This window comes from Coregonus clupeaformis, chromosome 17 (genome assembly GCF_020615455.1).
Source record: "Coregonus clupeaformis isolate EN_2021a chromosome 17, ASM2061545v1, whole genome shotgun sequence".
NCBI classification, from domain to species: domain Eukaryota; kingdom Metazoa; phylum Chordata; class Actinopteri; order Salmoniformes; family Salmonidae; genus Coregonus; species Coregonus clupeaformis.
This window is the reverse complement of record NC_059208.1, coordinates 71062870-71082913: the sequence shown is the minus strand read 5'-3', so window position 1 is coordinate 71082913 and position 20044 is coordinate 71062870. Positions and strand designations below refer to the sequence as shown.

The 20044-nt window shown below is 42.4% G+C and overlaps 1 pseudogene; it reads right to left on the bottom strand.

Moving 5' to 3' along the window:
• Nucleotides 1-18364, bottom strand: part of LOC123492908 — a 41990-nt pseudogene extending 23626 nt beyond the window's left edge.
• Nucleotides 18365-20044: the final 1680 nt, after the last annotated feature.

Sequence of the window (20044 nt, the reverse complement as noted above, 5' to 3'; positions counted from 1 at the left end):
TTTCAGAAACAAGAGGGGGAGAGAAGAGTACTGATGTATCATTCCTCTAAGTTGGACCATATTGAAGCAGGTCAGACAACATGTTCCAGGTACGTGGCTGCAGTGGCAAAAGCTATTGAAAAAACCGCCCACCTGGTAATGTGCCACAAATTGGAAATCCATACGCATCATGGGGTTGCAGCATATCTGATGAGCAAGGAATTCACGTTCAGCGCTGAAAGAAAGAACAAAATCCAGAATAAATGCACCCAATCACACATTACTTTTGTCAACACCGACAAAAACATGGCAGACGCACTCAATGCAGAAGAAGGGTTGGCACACTCCTGCGAAGAGAGGGCGGCACAGGAACTGAAACTGCGACCAGACTTGGGAAACGAACCCCTTACCAATCCTGATCTATGGTTGTACACCGATGGATGCTGCTATAGAGGAGAAGAAGGGAACATAGCAGCATATGCAGTGGTACAGCAGCTTCCAGACGGGTCACACGTGACCCTGGAATCAGACATCATCCCACAACCTGCCTCAGCCCAACTAGCTGAGATCATTGGTTTGACTCAAGCCCTGGAAAAGGCTGAAGGAAAGACTGTGAACATCTACACTGACTCAGCATATGCTCATGGAGCAGTCCATACAGATGGACCACAATGGGTCAGACGTAACTTCACCACAACAGGAAACCTTCCGATCAAACACAAGGCACAAATGGAGAGACTGATAAAAGCAGTCTCACTACCTGAGCAGGTGGCCATCATGAAGTGCAAAGGACATCAGCAACTCAAGAACAAAGTCAGCGAGGAAATGACGCAGCTGACAAAGCAGCCAAGAAAGCTGGGGGCTACACTCCAAGACAGATGGTGCTGCAGACTCAACCAGCTAGAACAGAACTCACAGACCAACACATAAAGGAACTACAATTCACAGCGGGCCCGTATGAGCACTCGGTATGGGGACAGATGGGAGCCACCAAAGGACCTGATGAACTTTGGAGATGCCATGACGGGCAGGTTGGTGGCCCCAGCTAATCTCTGCCCCGAGCTGATACGTGAGGCTCATGGGCCCACCCATGAAGGGAAACTCAAAACTTTACAGAAGGTTTCCCATATTTGGTGGCACCCACACATTAAGGACATGACAGACTTGTTTTGTGATGAGTGCAGCATTTGTGGCAGCCACAACCCAAAGAAACCTTTCCAAACACCCATGGGTTCATACCCAGTACCTAATGCATGTTTTCAGGACATTAGCATAGATTACACTGACATGGGGGCTGATAATGTAACTAATGGGAAAAGGTACTTATTGGTAATGGTAGATCGATTCTCCAAATGGGTTGAGGCAATACCAACAGCACGTGAGGATGCTAGGTCAGTTATTAAGTGGCTGCAGACTGAACTCATACCAAGGTATGGGGTTCCAAGACAAATTCGATCCGACAACGGGTCCCATTTCAGTAACCAACACCTGAGACAGGTGGAGGAGAGGTTCGGCATTGTGCACAAGTTTGGGTCTGTGTACCGGCCGCAATCTCAGGGGCCTCGTGGAGCGACGCCAATCAAACTTTGAAGGCTAAGATAGCCAAGGTATGTGCAGGTTCAAAGTTGACGTGGGTTGAAGCTCTGCCCCTGGCGTTGATGGCCATGAGAGCCTCTCCAGGAGCAGGCACCCATCTCTCTCCACATGAGATTATGACTGGTAGAGTCATGCCTGGTCCACCAAGGGAGGGAGGTCATATGCCCGCCCTTGATGTACAACAAATTGTAATGTCTGAATATGTGAGAAAACTAACGGAACTCTCTGCAGCTCTCTCCAAACAGATTCACAAGGTCCAAGAGGGGGAGCTGACGGGAGATCCGGGCGCTGCTGAAGGTAAAAGTTGGCGACTGGGTAAGGATCAAGGTTCACAAGAGAAAGTGGCGAGATCCCAGGTGGACTGGACCGTACGGAAGTGAAGGAGGTTACTTCACACTCAGTCCAGGTCAAAGGTAAATCAGGCGCACCTTGGCACCACTTGACACATTGTACACCAGCACCAACTCCTTCCAGAACCCTGACTGAAGTCAGAAGTGATTTAATCACATTAAATTCGGATCAAATTCTTGACACCAACACTATCTGAATATGTGGAGGAGACTCCCATCTTCAGATACTGGAGGGGAAAGACAGAGGAGGGACAGACCACCATGGGAGAGACTGGGGTGCTCTGCTCCACTCCTTGTTTTGTTGATTGTAACTATTGGGGTTACTCTAGGAATCATACTCTGGTCAGTACAGCACATGACACAGACACCCATTACACCCACTAGTAAACCTAACGACACATTCAATGCCACAACCATACGTCCGACCAACCTGCACTCCGACACATTGAGCCCAGATCAGAATGTAAGCCACAGCCACCACGTAAATAAACGACAAGTTGTCTCTAACACCCTTTCCTGTAGGCCCAGACAATTGTATAGAAGCACCACATTATGTATACCCTTTAATGTTACCACTACTGCGACAGTGCCGTGGGTAGACTTCAGAAAACTGACCTACTACCGTGACTGGGACTGGTATATGACAGTGGGGGACACCCATAGCGATTGGACTTGGACAAACTTGGTATGTGAGACTAATTATGACTGGTCCAGTTGCACCTCCACTACATTAGGAAAACAATGGAGGAAACTCTTGACTTTGACAAAAAACTCTAAAGGACTCAAATTTACTATCTATCCTGGTATTGCATTAGGCTGCCAGGACTTTAGACTTGCTCCTTATGTAAGCTGTACCACTGCACCAGTCTATTGGAAGGTTCGAATTTGTCATATTAATAACACAAAAGCACAGGCTATTAATGAAAATGGTAATAAGAATAATTCTATTATTTTACTTACCACTCCACCTACTTTGGATGATGCAATCCTGACCGCTACAGGTGTCTCCGGCCTTTCTAACAACTGGCTCTTGTTGACTGAGGAAGCGGCAAAGGTGACTCATCAGAGTTGTGTGGTTTGTATGGAGGCACGGCCATTGCTTCGCATTATCCCTGCCGCCATTACGCCAGAATGCTTCCTGTCTGTCATGAAACATGACAACCCTTCCGCCAATTGTACACTATGGGACGTAGTTCATCCCTTGGTTACTAAAGCAACTAAGAAACCAATTTTTTTCCTATCAGGTGGCTAGAGCTAACTTTACCTGTGTTAATCTCACGAAAGGTCTACCATTGTTGGGTATGGTACCTGTTGGATGGTGTCGGTTTATCTATACGCCTAATGCTGAGTTTATACCTGTTTCCAGGGCTGATGTCTGGTGGTGGTGTGGAGGCGTTCATCTGTTTGATGGACTGCCTGGAAATGCCACAGGCACCTGTGCACTAGTCTCTCTTTTGCTACCAATTTCTGTGTATCCAACAGGTGTTCAGGAGCTGGTGACCCATGTGTCTGACTTAAATCCTACCAGGACCAGGCGCGCTGTGGGCCCTACTCATGGGGACCCAACCTACATTGATGCAATTGGGGTCCCTAGGGGGTACCAGATGAGTATAAATTGATTGACCAAGTAGCCGCAGGTTTTGAATCTTCATTTTGCTGGTGGTGCACAATTAATAAAAATGTTGACAGAATCAATTATGTCCATTTTAATGTTCAAAAATTAGGCAATTGGACACAACAAGGTTTTGAGGCGGTGCATGGCCAGTTGGCTGCGACCTCTCTCATGGCTTTCCAAAATCGTATTGCTGTCGACATGCTCCTGGCTGAAAAAGGAGGAGTATGTGCTATGTTTGGTGAACAATGTTGTATCTTTATTCCCAACAATACAGCCACAGATGGCAGCTTGACTGTCGCCCTGGAAGGGTTACGAACTCTTAATGGCAAAATGAAGAGTCACTCAGGGGTGGATACTTCAATGTGGGACTCTTGGATGGATGCGTTTGGTAAATATAAAACACTTGTTTCTTCTATACTTGTATCCATCTCTGTTTTTGCGGCAATTCTAGTGCTTTGTGGATGCTGTTGCATTCCATGCATACGGACGCTGACAACCAGGATTATAACCACCGCTATTGATCCACATCCTGCAGATAACGGTCAGATGTTTCCTTTGCTTGCTATTGACGATGCTGACCAAGGATATCTGGATGATGAATAGCATTTAAGCTTTTGTCACGTCTCTTGTGAGACGTGAAGAGGGGGAATGTAAAACTTTATCTTCTGATAAAGTTTTCCCTATTTTGCCAAATTGCAGCATTTAAGCTTTATGTCACGTCTCTTGTGAGACGTGAAGAGGGGGAATCAAAACTTTATCTTCTGATAAAGTTTTCCCTATTTTGCCAATTACACTGTTAGCTTGTGTCACGTCTTAAGTTTTCCTTCTTTACTGTTACTTGGTCACGTCTCTGGGGAGACGTGAAGAGAGGGATTTGTCGTAGTAAATATATTATGTTATAGCTTGGTCTGACTAAAATCATGTGCATGACCCATCTTGTGTTGGGGCTTCGTATTTAATACAATGCACAAAGACTTCTATCTTGTCGGCCTTATCAGCAGGTGGCTATGGACAACACCCACGCCATAGGTCTCTCAGTTCACCCAAACTCACGAGTTATTGCTCTGAGGACATACACACACACACCCCCCCACACACACACACATACACACACACACACACATCATCATTGTTAAACATACACACATACACACACACACATACACACATACACACACACACACATACACACACATACACACACACACACATACACACACACATACACACACACACACATACACACACATACACACACATACACACACATATCATTGTTAAGCACACACACACAAAAACCCCCTTCTTTTAGGCTGAACATCTGAAGACAGACAACCCGACTCAGAGCCAATGCAATGGAAGTGACCTCGACCAACTCATCAGGACCAATCAGAAGATCAGAACTACTAGAATCAACCTACTTTATTTTATTGTATAAAATGTCAGCACACAATGTTTAGAGGCTCGCTCTCTCAGATATCTCCCTACGAGGTTGACGAACGGGTCCGTGCACGCTATTTACAGATATCTTTACCTCTGAATAAACTGCCTCATATTATACAATTATCCACCGTGTCCGAAAGTCTCTACTTGGTCTCCGTTCTCCAGTAAACTTGTGATCATCAACATTAGTCGCCTACAATAGCAGATGACTAACTTACATTATTAGCTTACTTATCTACTGTAAGTGCAGTCACTTGGAATCTGCATCCGAAGATGGAATCCGCAGTAGGCGAAACAGCCACTGTCCGCCCCACCGAGGTGAGGAGCGTCGTGCAACGTGCAGTACATATTTGCTGTTCTATCGCGCGTGCAATGATGTAAAAAAAATGAACGGTGTTTGTTTTTTGCAGGAACTTCTTTGTTGTTGTAATATCGCAAATGTACATGGCAGTTTCACCATTAAGGATTTCAGCTTTAAACGTGTTTAATTATGAAGTCCAACATTCCTAATACAAAAGTCAATTCAGATTCAGACACAAAATACGCAACCCCTGTCAACTCCAGGGGAAGTAAAATACCCCCGCCTGATTGGCTGGATTTATTCCACATTAAGTCAAAGTATTTATTTTAAACATCTCAGTACCATTTGACTATTTTTAGGAAAGCTCACTCTACCTGCCGAACTTACTTTTATTTTATCCTAGAATTGAGATGAAAATTGCTCTATAATTCCAACGCAAGGCTTGAATTTCAATTGAAAGTGTCAACATGATGTATAATTAAAATGTGTATTGGAATAAGAGGAATACAATAGATTAAATGAAAAATCAAATGCGTCATTCATTCTACACAGGGGCCCAACTTTGGTTTTAGAAGTGGGGGGAACGTATGTATTATATATATTTTCCCAGTCGGATAAACACTCCAAACAGCCTACCCGACCGCTCGGAGGCGTCCGCATGGTCCTAAAGCACACCTTAGCCATCATTTTGTATCACATTCCAATGATAAAAATGCAATTTCAGAATGTGGGGATGTCCCCCCCTTCCCAGTGAAATTTGCGTCCCTGACTCTACATGTCACAATACATTAAATTAAACAAATTTGACATAATATTACATAGATCCAAATAATATGTATAACATTTGGTTCAAACATTTCATTTAAAAAATCCTTCTCCTCTTAAAGGCCTAGTGCAGCTGTTTTTAGCTCAATATCAAATCATTTCTGGGTAACAATTAATGTATTTACTGTAACAGTTTTCCATAAATAAAAAATGCATAAAAACAATAAAAACATCTCAAGCAAGAATATTGCCCAAGATTGTCTGGGTGTGGTCTGAGTGGTGTGGGGGAGGGCACCTAAGCAAGCTATTACCATAGGTTGTGTTCCCCTGCTCGTGGCATGGTTGCATGCCACAACATCGACTGTGCCATCGGGTACCAGATTGCTATAACATTTGATGTGGTTAGCTGATAGGTAAAATACCTATCCAGGCATTGCAATATCTGGCATGCGTCCGCAATGTCTGAGCAGAGGAACACGACCATTGTGTGGATCAATCCACTAGAGCGGAGGGGCCTAATGAGTGGGATATGTAACCTGAAAACTAGCTGTTATTGGCAGAGCGGTTTGGAACTCTCTTTGTAATTGGTCTATAAAAAGGTCCAATACAGAAGGTAAAAAAAAATCTCAATATCAAATCATTTCTGGGTAACAATGACCTTTTACTGCAGTGGGCTAAATCAGGGTCACACAGAGTGCTTCTTAGTAGTCTTAAACACATCTACTTTGAAACAATAGTATACACCTCACACACATGGTTATGGCCTTAAAAAAAGACACCTGTACCATGTCAATTGAAATGTATTCAATTTTGAGTTTGCATCCCAATATTATACATTATAGACATCACAGAAGACTGAAATATATAGAAACACTGGATTTTCAGCAGTTTAAAAAAAAAAGTGTTGGTCCCATGTTTCATGAGCTGAAATAAAATATTCCAGACATGTTCCATATGCACAAAAAACGTATTTCTCTCACATTTTGTGCACAAATTTGTTTACATCCCTGTTAGTGAGCATTTCTCCTTTGCCAAGATAATCCATCCACCTGACAGGTGTGGCATATCAACAAGCTGATTAAACAGCATGATCATTACACAGGTACACCTTGTGCTGGAGACAATAAAAGGCTACTCTATATTGTGCAGTTTTGTCACACAACACAATGCCACAGATGTCTCAAGTTTTGAGGAAGCGTGCAATTGACATACTGACTGCATGACTGTCCACCAGCGCTTTTGCCAGATAATTAAATAATAATTTCTCTACCATGAGCCGCCTCCAATGTCATTTTAGAGAATTTGGCAGTAAGTCCAACTGGCCTCACAAACGCAGACCACTGTCACGCCCTGACTCAGGGGACGCTTATATGTTGAGTCAGGGTGTGTATATTCCTTGTTGTGCTTGTTCTATGTATGAGGATCTAGTATGTCTAGTTCTATGTTGCCCGGTGTGGTTCCCAATCAGAGGCAGCTGTCGCTCGATGTCTCTGATTGGGGACCATACTTAAGCAGCCTATTGGCACTGTCTAGTTGTGGGATCTTGTTCCTTGTAAGGTATGTTGTGTATTCTACCTTGGACTTCACGTTTCGTTTCGTTTCTTGTTTTGTCGTGTGTTTATTTAGTTTAATAAACATGTACGTATATCACGCTGCGCCTTGGTCTGACCCGTCATTCAACGAACGTGACAACCACGTGTAACCACGCCAGCCCAGGACCTCCACATCCGGCTTCTTCACCTGCGGGATCATCTGCGACCAGCCACCCGGACAGCTGATGAAATTTAGGAGTATTTCTGTCTTTAATAAAGCACTTTTGTGGGGAAAAACACATTCTGATTGGCTGGGCCTGGCTCCCAAGTGGGTGGGCCTATGCCCTCCCAGGCCCACCCATGGCTGCTCTCCTGCCCAGTCATGTGAAATCCACAGATTAGGACCTAATTAATTTATTTCAATTGACTGATTTCCTTATATGAACTGTAACTCAGTAAAATCTTTGAAATTGTTGCATGTTGCTTTTATATTTTTGTTCAGTATAATTTTTAAATGATAAAAAATATGGCCATTAGGCCACTATGTAATTTGACTGCAGGAAACGGCTACAGTGGCTTGCGAAAGTATTCACCCCCCTTGGCATTTTTCCTATTTTGTTGCCTTACAACTTGGAATTAAAAATAGATTTTGGGTGGGTTTGTATCATTTGGTTTACACAACATGCCTACCACATTGAAGATGCAAAATGTTTGTTATTGTGAAACAAACAAGAAATAAGACCCAAAAAAACAGAAAACCTGAGCGTGCATAACTATTCACCCCTCCAAAGTCAATGCTTCGTAGAGCCACCTTTTGCAGCATTTACAGCTGCAAGTATCTTGGGGTATGTCTCTATAAGCTTGGCACATCTAGCCACTGGGATTTTTGCACATTCTTCAAGGCAAAACTGCTCCAGCTCCTTCAAGTTGGATGGGTTCCGCTGTTGTACAGCAAATTTTAAGTCATACCACAGATTCTCAATTGGATTGAGGTCTGGGCTCTGAGTAAAAATAAAATAAATAATATGCCATTTAGCAGACGCTTTTATCCAAAGCGGCTTACAGTCATGCGTGCATACATTTTTTTTTTGTTGAGTAGGCCATCCCAAAACATTTAAATGTTTCCCCTAAAACCACTCAAGTGTTGCTTTATCAGTATGCTTAGGGTCATTGTCCTGCTGGAAGGTGAACCTCCGTCCCAGTCTCAAATCTCTGGAAGACTGAAACAGGTTTCCCTCAAGAATTTCCCTGTATTTAGTGCCATCCATCAGTCCCTCAATTCTGACCAGTTTCCCAGTCCCTGCCGATGAAAAACATCCCCACAGCATGATGCTGCCACCACCATGCTTCACTGTGGGGATGGTGTTCTCGGGGTGATGAGAGGTGTTGGGTTTGTGCCAGACATAGCGTTTTCCTTGATGGCCAAAAAGCTCAATTTTAGTCTCATCTGACCAGAGTACCTTCTTGCATATGTTTGGGGAGTCTCCCACATTCCTTTTGGCGAACACCAAACATGTTTGCTTATTTGTTCTTCTTCTGGCCACGCTCTGTGGAGTGTACGGCTTAAAGTGGTCCTATGTGCAGATACTCCAATCTCCGCTGTGGACCTTTGCAGCTCCTTCAGGGTTATCTTTGGTCTCTTTGTTGCCTCTCTGATTAACGTCCTCCTTGCCTGGTCTGTGAGTTTTGGTGGGTGGCCCTCTCTTGGCAGGTTTGTTGTGGTGCCATATTTTTTCAATTGTTTAATAATGGATTTAAATGGTGCTCTGTGGGATGTTCAAAGTTTTTGATATTTTTTTATAACCCAACCCTGATCTGTACTTCTCCAAAACTTTGTCACTGACCTGTTTGGAGAGCTCCTTGTTTGGAGAGCTCCTTGGTCTTCATGGTGCCGCTTGCTTGATGTTGCCCCTTGCTTAGTGGTGTTGCAGACTATGGGGCGTTCAGAACAGGTGTTTATACAGTGAGGGAAAAAAGTATTTGATCCCCTGCTGATTTTGTACGTTTGCCCACTGACAAATAAATGATCAGTCTATAATTTTAATGGTTGGTTTATTTGAACAGTGAGAGACAAGAAAAATCCAGAAAAACGAATGTCAAAAATGTTATAAATTGATTAGCATTTTAATGAGGGAAATAAGTATTTGACCCCCTCTCAATCAGAAAGATTTCTGGCTCCCAGGTGTCTTTTATACAGGTAACGAGCTGAGATTAGGAGCACACTCTTAAAGGGAGTGCTCCTAATCTCAGTTTGTTACCTGTATAAAAGACACCTGTCCACAGAAGCAATCAATCAATCAATCAGATTCCAAACTCTCCACCATGGCCAAGACCAAAGAGCTCTCCAGGGATGTCAGGGACAAGATTGTAGACCTACACAAGGCTGGAATGGCCTACAAGAGCATCGCCAAGCAGCTTGGTGAGAAGGTGACAACAGTTGGTGTGATTATTCGCAAATGGAAGAAACCCAAAATAACTGTCAATCTCCCTCGGCCTGGGGCTCCATGCAAGATCTCACCTCGTGGAGTTGCAATGATCATGAGAACGGTGAGGAATCAGCCCAGAACTACACGGGAGGATCTTGTCAATGATCTCAAGGCAGCTGGGACCATAGTCACCAAGAAAACAATTGGTAACACACTACGCTGTGAAGGACTGAAATCCTGCAGCGCCCGCAAGGTCCCCCTGCTCAAGAAACCACATATACAGGGCCGTCTGAAGTTTGCCATTGAACATCTGAATGATTCAGAGGAGAACTGGGTGAAAGTGTTGTGGTCAGATGAGACCAAAATCGAGCTCTTTGGCATCAACTCAACTCGCCGTGTTTGGAGGAGGAGGAATGCTGCCTATGACCCCAAGAACACCATCCCCACCGTCAAACATGGAGGTGGAAACATTATGCTTTGGGGGTGTTTTTCTGCTAAGGGGACAGGACAACTTCACCGCATCAAAGGGACGATGGACAGGGCCATGTACCGTCAAATCTTGGGTGAGGACCTCCTTCCCTCAGCCAGGGCATTGAAAATGGGTCATGGATGGGTATTCCAGCATGACAATGACCCAAAACACACGACAAAGGCAACAAAGGAGTGGCTCAAGAAGAAGCACATTAAGGTCCTGGAGTGGCCTAGCCAGTCTCCAGACCTTAATCCCATAGAAAATCTGTGGAGGGAGCTGAAGGTTCGAGTTGCCAAACGTCAGCCTCGAAACCTTAATGACTTGGAGAAGATCTGCAAAGAGGAGTGGGACAAAATCCCTCCTGAGATGTGTGCAAACCTGGTGGCCAACTACAAGAAACGTCTGACCTCTGTGATTGCCAACAAGGGTTTTACCACCAAGTACTAAGTCATGTTTTGCAGAGGGGTCAAATACTTATTTCCCTCATTAAAATGCGTTTTTCTGGATTTTTTTTGTTGTCTTTCTGTCTCTCACTGTTCAAATAAACCTACCATTAAAGTTATAGACTGATCATGTCTTTGTCAGTGGGCAAACGTACAAAATCAGCAGGGGATCAAATACTTTTTTCCCTCACTGTATACTGAGATCATGTGACAGATCATGTGACACTTAAAGTCCACCTGTGTGCAATCTATTTAACTAATTATGTGACTTCTGAAGGTAATTGGTTGCACCAGATCTTATTTAGGGGCTTCATAGCAAAGGGGGTGAATACATATGCACACACCACTTTTCCGCAATTTATTGTTTAGAATTTTTTGAAACAAGTAATTTTTTTCATTTCACTTCACCAATTTGGACTATTTTGTGTATGTCCATTACATGAAATCCAAATAGAAAGCCATTTAAATTACAGGTTGTAATGCAACAAAATAGGAAAAACGCCAAGGGGGATCAATACTTTTGCAAGACACTGTACATATCTTATTGTGATTGTTTTCAGTTAAAATGGTCAAAAAGTGACAAAATAGCTTCTTAGCAAAGAACAATTCCTCAACCAAGAATGTTGCTAGGACTGTCTGGGAGTGGTGTGAGCAAGGGGCGTTATTGGACAAGCCTAATGGGAGGAATATGTAGTGGAAGAAAACGGTGATACTCGCAACTGGCGTGGGAGCACAGCGTGATGACTCAATCACAATTTATGACATTGTTTGGATGGCAGACCATTTATAGGCTATCACAGTTATCAAACACACCTTATCTGTGGCTTTCTCCAGGAAGGGACGTTCCCACAGAACCCTGGGAGCATGGACACCGTTGGAGGTGTGAAGATAGATGAAAACGTGAAATCGACAGAATGAATGTTAATGTGTGAATTACATTTTCATGTTTGTATTGTTTCAAGAGTTTATAAAGAGCTATGAATTTTGACATGTTGTACTGTATGTTTATTGTACTGTAAGTTCTATGGATTCATTGTTACAAGGAAACTTATTTTGTTCATCGGATGGTGGATAGTTCAAAGAGGAGCGACACAGGGGTGCGCTCCTGTCATTTAAATTGGATGATTAGATTAAAATCTGGGTGTGTTTTCCTGTCTTTTGTTTTTACTAGCAAAGTGCAAATACATGCTAATTTAGGTTGGGGGGTGAGTTTCTGCTTGAATCTGGTTAAAAGGGCAGCAGTGAATTTCTGTATACTTTGAGAACTTGCTACCAAGCTCCTGTGTGTACCACACACACATTTTTTCTCTTAGAGATTATTCTGAACTAAAGACACGTTACAAAATAAATCTTAGCCTGTGTGTGTTATTCTGTAATGTATAATGTATTTCATGTACAATGTACTTGTTTGAGTGTCAATTATTTTGTGACTAATAAATTATATTAGTTGAATTGAGTAAACGCATTCCTTGTTTTACAGAGTCATTCTTTGATTGACTATACACTTAAAATTTAGTAGGTCTATTGGTAGTTGCTATATACACTATACACATAGCATATGCTTGCCTCAATAAATTAATGCTAGAACATTGGTCGGCAGGATTAGCTATTTGTATCTAGTCTCTTAATAATTGCATAACGGTGCAAGTTAGACATGTTCATGTTCATTATAATCATACTGAGTGGTGATGCAAAGTTCGCTACCTTGACTAGATTCCTCCAGAGACATACAGGGCATGTTGCATTTATTCACATAATATTGGAGTCAGATTAATGAATGCAGTGTATTATTACAGTGCCTTTGGAAAGTATTCAGACCCCTTGGCTTTTTCCACATTTTGTTAGGTTACAGCCTTATTCTAAAATTAATTAATTAAAACATTTTCCTCAGCAATCTACACACAATACCCCATAATGACAACATATTATTCAGACCCTTTGCTATGAGACTCAAAATTGAGCTCATGCAACCTGTTTCCATTGATCATCCTTGAGATGTTTCTACTACTTGATTGGAGTCCACCTGTGGTAAATTGAATTGATTGGACATGATTTGGAAAGGCACACACCTGTCTAAATAAGGTTCCACAGTTGACCGTGCATGTCAGAGCAAAAACCAAGCTATGGAGGTCAAAGCAACTGTCCGTAGAGCTCCGAGACAGGATTGTGTCGAGGAACAGATCTGGGGAAGGGTACCGAAACATTTCTGCAGCATTGAAGGTCCCCAAGAACATAGTGGCCTCCATCATTCTTAAATGGAAGATGTTTGGAACCACCCAGATTCTTCCTAGAGCTGGCCGCACGGCCAAACTGAGCAATCGAGGGAGAAGGGCCTTGGTCAGGGAGGTGACCAAGAACCCGATGGTCACTCTGACATAGCTCCAGAGTTCCTCTGTGGATATGGGAGAACCTTCCAGAAGGACAACCATCTCTGCAGCACTCCACCAATCAGGCCTTTATGGTAGAGTGGCCAGACGGAAGCCACTCTTCAGTAAAAGGCACGACAGCCCACTTGGAGTTTGCCAAAAGGCACCTAAAGGACTCTCAGACCATGAGAAACAAGATTCTCTGATCTGATGAAATCAAGATTGAACTCTTTGGCCTGAATGCCAAGCATGACGTCTGGAGGAAACCTGGCACCATCCCTACGGTGAAGCATGGTGGTGGCAGAATCATGCTGTGGGGATGTTTTTCAGCTGCAAGGACTGGGATACTAGTCAGGATCGAGGGAAAGATGAACGGAGCCAAGTTCAGAGAGATCCTTGATGAAAACCTGCTCCAGAGCGCTCAAGACTTCAGACAGGGGCAAAGGTTCACCTTCCAGCAGGACAACGACCCTAAGCACACAGCCAAGACAACGCAGGAATGGCTTCGAGACAGGTCTCTGAATGTCCTTGAGTGTCCCAACCGGAGCCCGTACTTGAACCAAATCTAACATCTCTGGAGAGGCCTTGTAAATAGCTGTTAAGCAACGCTCCCCATCCAACCTGACAGAGCTTGAGAGGATCTGCAGAGAACAATAGGAAAAACTCCCCAAATATAGGTGTGCCAAGCTTGTAGAGTCATACCCAAGATAGCTTGAGGCAGTAAAAATATTTGACGCTCAAGTAGTAAGACACATCGCCAAAAGTTTGAAAAGTCTTATTTGAATTAGCATGCTGGATTATGCCTGCTCGAGCCGAGGACTCACAGGACTGTAAGAACCCACTTGCTACAGGCCGTTTTATGTATTAGATTATATTAGAATGTTGCCATCCAGTACTTTCTGGAAATGCTAAATAAAAATACAAATGGCAAGCTGTCGAAAGCGAGACAATACACAGCTGCTGGGAGTTGTAGTTCATGTGTGTAGTTCCAATTAAACAGTTGTAACTTTTCGGTTTTGTGCTTTTTCTTCGCCATCAAACACGTTGAAAATGTAAATTCACCCGGAAACACGTATACATTTTATATCTTAAATTATTGCGTGTTCATTGACGATGCAAATTTCAGGCTCATTCATAGCCTACAAAACGAAGATACGGAAGTGAAATTGACCTGTCACTTTCATATCGTATTCATTTCCTATGTTATTATAAAAATAAAAATGTCCCAGACTGCATTAGATTAAGCACTCCACAATTGAAGGGAGGCTAGATTCAAGTTGTTGTGACATGTTCTCTAGCAAAGCTATTAACACTGACCTTTGCTTTCTTCGCAATAAAAGTGCCAGGGATGTTATCAGGGTGCAAATGTGTGCCCAGTAACCGCGGAGAGGGCATTTCTCCCACCACCTGTAAAACAAACAGAGGGAATGGACAATGGTTTGGGCCTGCCTTAGTAAAAGCCTTGTGGTGAACCAAACTTTTTGTTATAATCCTACAGAATGATTCCACTGGAATTCCACAAGCCTATCCTCTAACTTCTGCTATAACATAATAGTCCATAGGGCTCCATGGGTCTCATCAACATCAAGGCTGCACAGGCCATACTATAAGACACTTTTGAAGAGTTTGATAAATGTTGAGATACACTCTGCTAGACACCTTTTTGTATGTTGTGCACTTGTTAAACTATTATTCAAAATGAACTAGTGTCAATGTTGATTAATCACATATCACAATCCTGCAAAAAGGGGAAGGGATTATGTCTCTAATGTGTCTTTGTTGCCGTGTTGTATTCTCAAATGAACATTTCCTTTTTGTCTAGTTGTAAGATCTCCAATCTGTGTTCTTTGATTGTCACTCTCTCAGTATATAAGCTATGTGAATCCATTTAGCAGCTTATCATATGGCATACAAAAATGCAGCAGAAAACCACAAGGTACATCATTTGTAAAAAAATATATTTAAAAAAAGTACATAAAAATAAATGGTAATTTAGCAGACGGTCTTATCCAGATCAATTTACAGGCGCAATTAGGGTTAAGTGCCTTGCTCAAGGGCACATCGACAGATTATTCACCTAGTAGGCTTGGGGATTCGAACCAGCGACCTTTTGGTTACTGAACCAACACTCTTAGCCAGTGGCAGAATTATAACAATCAAAAGGCAGGAGCATGAGAAATACAAAAATAAAATGTTTGATCCTTTGTGAACAGGTCATTTACAAATACCTTGAAATGCCCGATAAGCACTAGTGCATCCTATTGTAGGTTATTCTGAAATTGTTCTGTGTGTGGCACTTAAAAACTAAAGGCTGATTTACCTCAATTGGTAGCGACAAAAGGAATTCCAAGAATTAGCCAATTCCTGTGAGCGAGTAATTTAAAAATATATATTTCTCAGGATAAATAATTACTTTTGGGTATGTATATTAGGCAGAATTTTGACATCACATTTAACTTAAAGATCTGTCATTCTCATTGAAAGCAAGTCTGATAAAGAGAGTGATTTTGATTGACTAGGTATTGACTTAGTTCTGTTATAGAAAACTGTTACGGCATACATACCTTCTGCATGTCCGGAGAGAAAAACTCCATCAGTGGAGGTATTTGAGACACTTCTTGTTGCCCAGAGGCTGCAGCCATGATTTTGCGTAGCACAGCAACCATCCAGTTGAACCCTGGAAAAGCACACTCATTTAGGGCTTTGCTGGCAAAAGGAGTATAGGGCAGACTATAAAGTTGATAGTGTCCACAAAAGTGTGTGCACAATGTGAGCCTATGTCCAATGTAGTCTATGTTTTTAAGGCTGACTAATTCATGTGAGTATCTTCATGGGTGGCAGTTGGGACACATTGATTCTGCACAGAATGCTCATGATGTGGTTTCAGGAGACACATATTCCAATGCACATGCTCCTGTGGGCTCTTTATACATTTGTTAATGTTCAACAACCAACTGTTGGCTTCTTAGATGTAAAGGCATTTTGTATTAAGTCCTGTAAACATTTAGTCATGGCCAGGACCAGGGGCGGTGTGTTCATTAGGGCGATATGGGCGACGCACTGCCAAACGGGAAAAGGAAGGGATTTTTTTTCTAATCAATTATATCACGGCAACAGTAGTTATCAGTGTTCTAATCTAGACGTCTGATCTGCCACTAAATGTCCAATCAGGCTAAAGTCGTGCTTCAAATGGCCCCGCCCCTTTTGGGGCGATTTCAGTCAGGTTGAAAATCGCCCAGGAGTCTCTCATAGACTATCATGTCAAATATTTTTTTTTTCAAATATCAGAGCTTTCAATACAATCTCTATGGGTTCCGGGAGGGCTTGCACTTACGCGCTTTTCGTCATACGTAACATAAGTAACCATGAACATAACTAAGAAAAGAGCGGGTAGCAGCGTCAATCAATTCACGTACAACTGTCAAGATGGCTAGCTTTGCGAGGCAAAGATGAAACTGAGGGCTCCACCAACCCTGGTATTTTTCTTGGACTTGTCAACTTTGTGGCACAATTAGATGAGGTGTTTGATGACCATCTTAAAAATGCTAAAGTTTTCAAGGGCACATCAAAGACCATTCAAAACGAGCTACTGGAGTGTATGCTAGCGGTCATGAGGGAACATATTGTGGAGGAGGTGAAGTCGGCGAACTTCGTAGCTATCCAAGCTGACGAGACCACGGACGTTTCTACACAGACACAGCTGGTGCTTGTGCTGAGGTACATAGATAGCAACCACAAAGTGCAGGAGCGCTTTTTTGAGTTCCTTCCCATCTCGGAATCAACCTCAGTCTCAATCGCCAGTGTGCTTTTGGAGAGACTGAACGGTCTTTTTGCCGACGACGAAAAAGTCAAACTCATTGCGCAAGCTTACGATGGAGCCAGTGTGATGAGGGGAGAGAAGGCTGGTGTGCAGCAAAAGGTGCGTGAGCATTTCAAGAATGCCCATTACGTGCATTGCTATGTGCATCAGCTGAATTTGATCATGCAGCAAGCTAGAACAGTTTCAGTACAAGTAATGTAGCCTCTCTCTCTCTTTGTCCCTCCCTGTCTGTCTCTTTAACACACACACGCCCAAATCAGTTCACAGTTGATGTTGTTTAAAATAGTTATTTTTCATTTTTTATAAAGTAAAAAAAAAAAATGTTCATTTTTACAAATCTATACAATTGGCCAGAATATGGTTGTTCATATTTACAAATCTATACAATTGGCCAGAATATGGTTGTTCATTTTTACAAAGCCATACAGATAGCTGTGTTTACCTTTTCTAGAAATTATTTTCAAATTCTGTTTTCAGGCAAAATGTCTATCACTGTTCATTTTCACAAATCTATACAAGAGGGCAGAATATGGAAGTCTATAAAAATTTCTTATTACCAATAACTTGCATCAATGTTTTCAGTAGCCTCTATCAAAAGCTCCTGCTTGCTTGTTGTGAATTATGCTCAGGTGCACATATTTCCAATTCAACCATGAGGCCTTTTTGAAGCAAGTAATGTGTATATCAGTATTGACTTATATGCTGCCCCTGTCTTCATGTTGTTGCTGGACATATCTTTTTTAAAATGTGTGTAGGTCACCTAAATCATCAGAAAAATTGCCCCCCCTGAGAATTTTTTCAGGAGCCGCCACTGGCCAGGACTTTATAACAGCAGTTTTGTGTTCTGCACTTTATTTGATGGCAACAAATATTTCCACTATGCAATCCAGTTCACACTAACTACCACAACAGCAGGGATGGTTGCACTTACCACATTTTGGGTAGGCCACCAGTAAAATGTCATCTGGCCTGCCCTCCAGCTCCTTCAGGCCTTTAAGATTTTCTGGGGGACTCATGATTGTAGAGTAGAGGATCCCCTCATGCAAGTACAGCTTATCCTCATCCTTCACATTCTTTGCCTCCTCCATTTTGGACATGCCTTGCACGGACATTGGTTTGCTCATTTTGTATCCTCGTGACTTTAACTCCTAATGACAGCCTATTTATGTATTCAGACCACAATGGAGATGCAAAAAAATGTGCTAGTATTTGCGTTCCCTGCCTTTACAGTAAAACAAGACTTTCCAGTTCACTGGTGTGATATTGCTGAAGGGAGGGACTAGTTCCCTGTGCACAGTGATTGATATGGAGAGAGTGACTTGCTCATAAAATGGGTGAGAGTTCAATTCCAGTCTAGGTTAGATTTGTCTCAGTAAATTGGAATATTCTTAAAGGAAAAGCAACAAAGGGCAACACACGTGGAATGTTAATGACTCACACTAACACTGACCTCACACTCGCTCTTACAATGTATCAATATTCTGCCAACTCACACATCTGTAAACACATGAAAATAGCTTTGTCACTGTGACTATGCTCTCTCTTGTTGAGGCTTATAAAAGCTGAAGCGTATGGGGGTGTGTCTGTTGAAAGAGATTGTCAAAGTTTACATTCCATTTTCCGGTCACAAATGTATGCAGCTTATATCCTTCACATGACTACATCAGCTTGACAAAGCCTGCTCAATGCCAGATTCAAAGATACTTAAAACTTAAGAGTTTTTCCATTACAAATGTCTTCCTATTAAAAAGGTACTATGCCTAACTTTGCTTTCCTCTTGAGAAAGCTAGGCAAATTGCAGAAACACTTAGGCTGAATATAAACAACTCTACCCCCTCCCCCTCATCCCATTTTTCTTTGTGGCTATGGGATCTTGTGGAAGCCAGCGGAGAGCTCGCACTCGATTCTTTTACTTTCAGTTTGGTCCACCAGCTTCAAACAGCTGAAAATGTGATATTTTAGATGCACATTTTAGATGATTCTCTACACTCTCAACTGCTTGTTTTCTTACATGAACTGAAATTGAGCGACTTCTAATTTACATGTTGGGCGCATTGGATTGGGCGCTTGCCCCAGTCTGCCATTGCTAGTTTTTGTATTTGTATTTATTATGGATCCCCATTAGCTGCTGCCAAGGCAGCAGCTACTCTTCCTGGGGTCCAGCAAATTTAAGGCAGTTGTACAATTTTTGAAACTAATTGTAGCTCTTTGTTGAGTGTTGCAGTCATTTCAGTCGCTGTAGTAGCTGACGTGTATAGTGTTGAGTCATCCGCATACGTAGACACACTGGCTTTACTCAAAGCCATTGGTATGTCGTTAGTAAAGATTGAAAAAAGTAAGGGGCCTAGACAGCTACCCTGGGGAATTCATGATTCTACCTGGAGTATGTTGGAGAGGCTTCCATTAAAGTACATCCTCTGTGTTCTGTTAGACAGGTAACTCTTTATCCACAATATAGCAGGGGGTGTAAAGCCATAACACATAAATTTTTCCAGTAGCAGACTACGATCGATAATGTCAAAAGCCGCACTAAAGTCTAACAAAGTTGTGCTCGAGGAGATGACCACACCTCTGAGTGACGCTGATGAGAGAGAGATGGTGCAACTTTTCCATTTGACAAGATACCCAACATTTTTGTATCTCAAACAGACTGTTTAAAAAATGTTTGCTATTTCCTAGATGATGTCATCTTCCTGAAGAAAATTAGCTGGCCAATCAGCTGTTTGCTCGCATGAATATTTTTAATGACGGGTATACACCCAAACAATTCTGTTCTTGGGTTATGCCCACACCATTCCAACACAGAAAAGCTTTTTAACATACTTAATTATAATTTTTGGGAAGGAAAACTATTTCACTCATACTGTAAGTAATTATAGGTCATATTTCATAGAAGTCTGCAAACACTGGACAGTTACTTTAAACTCTGACACCTT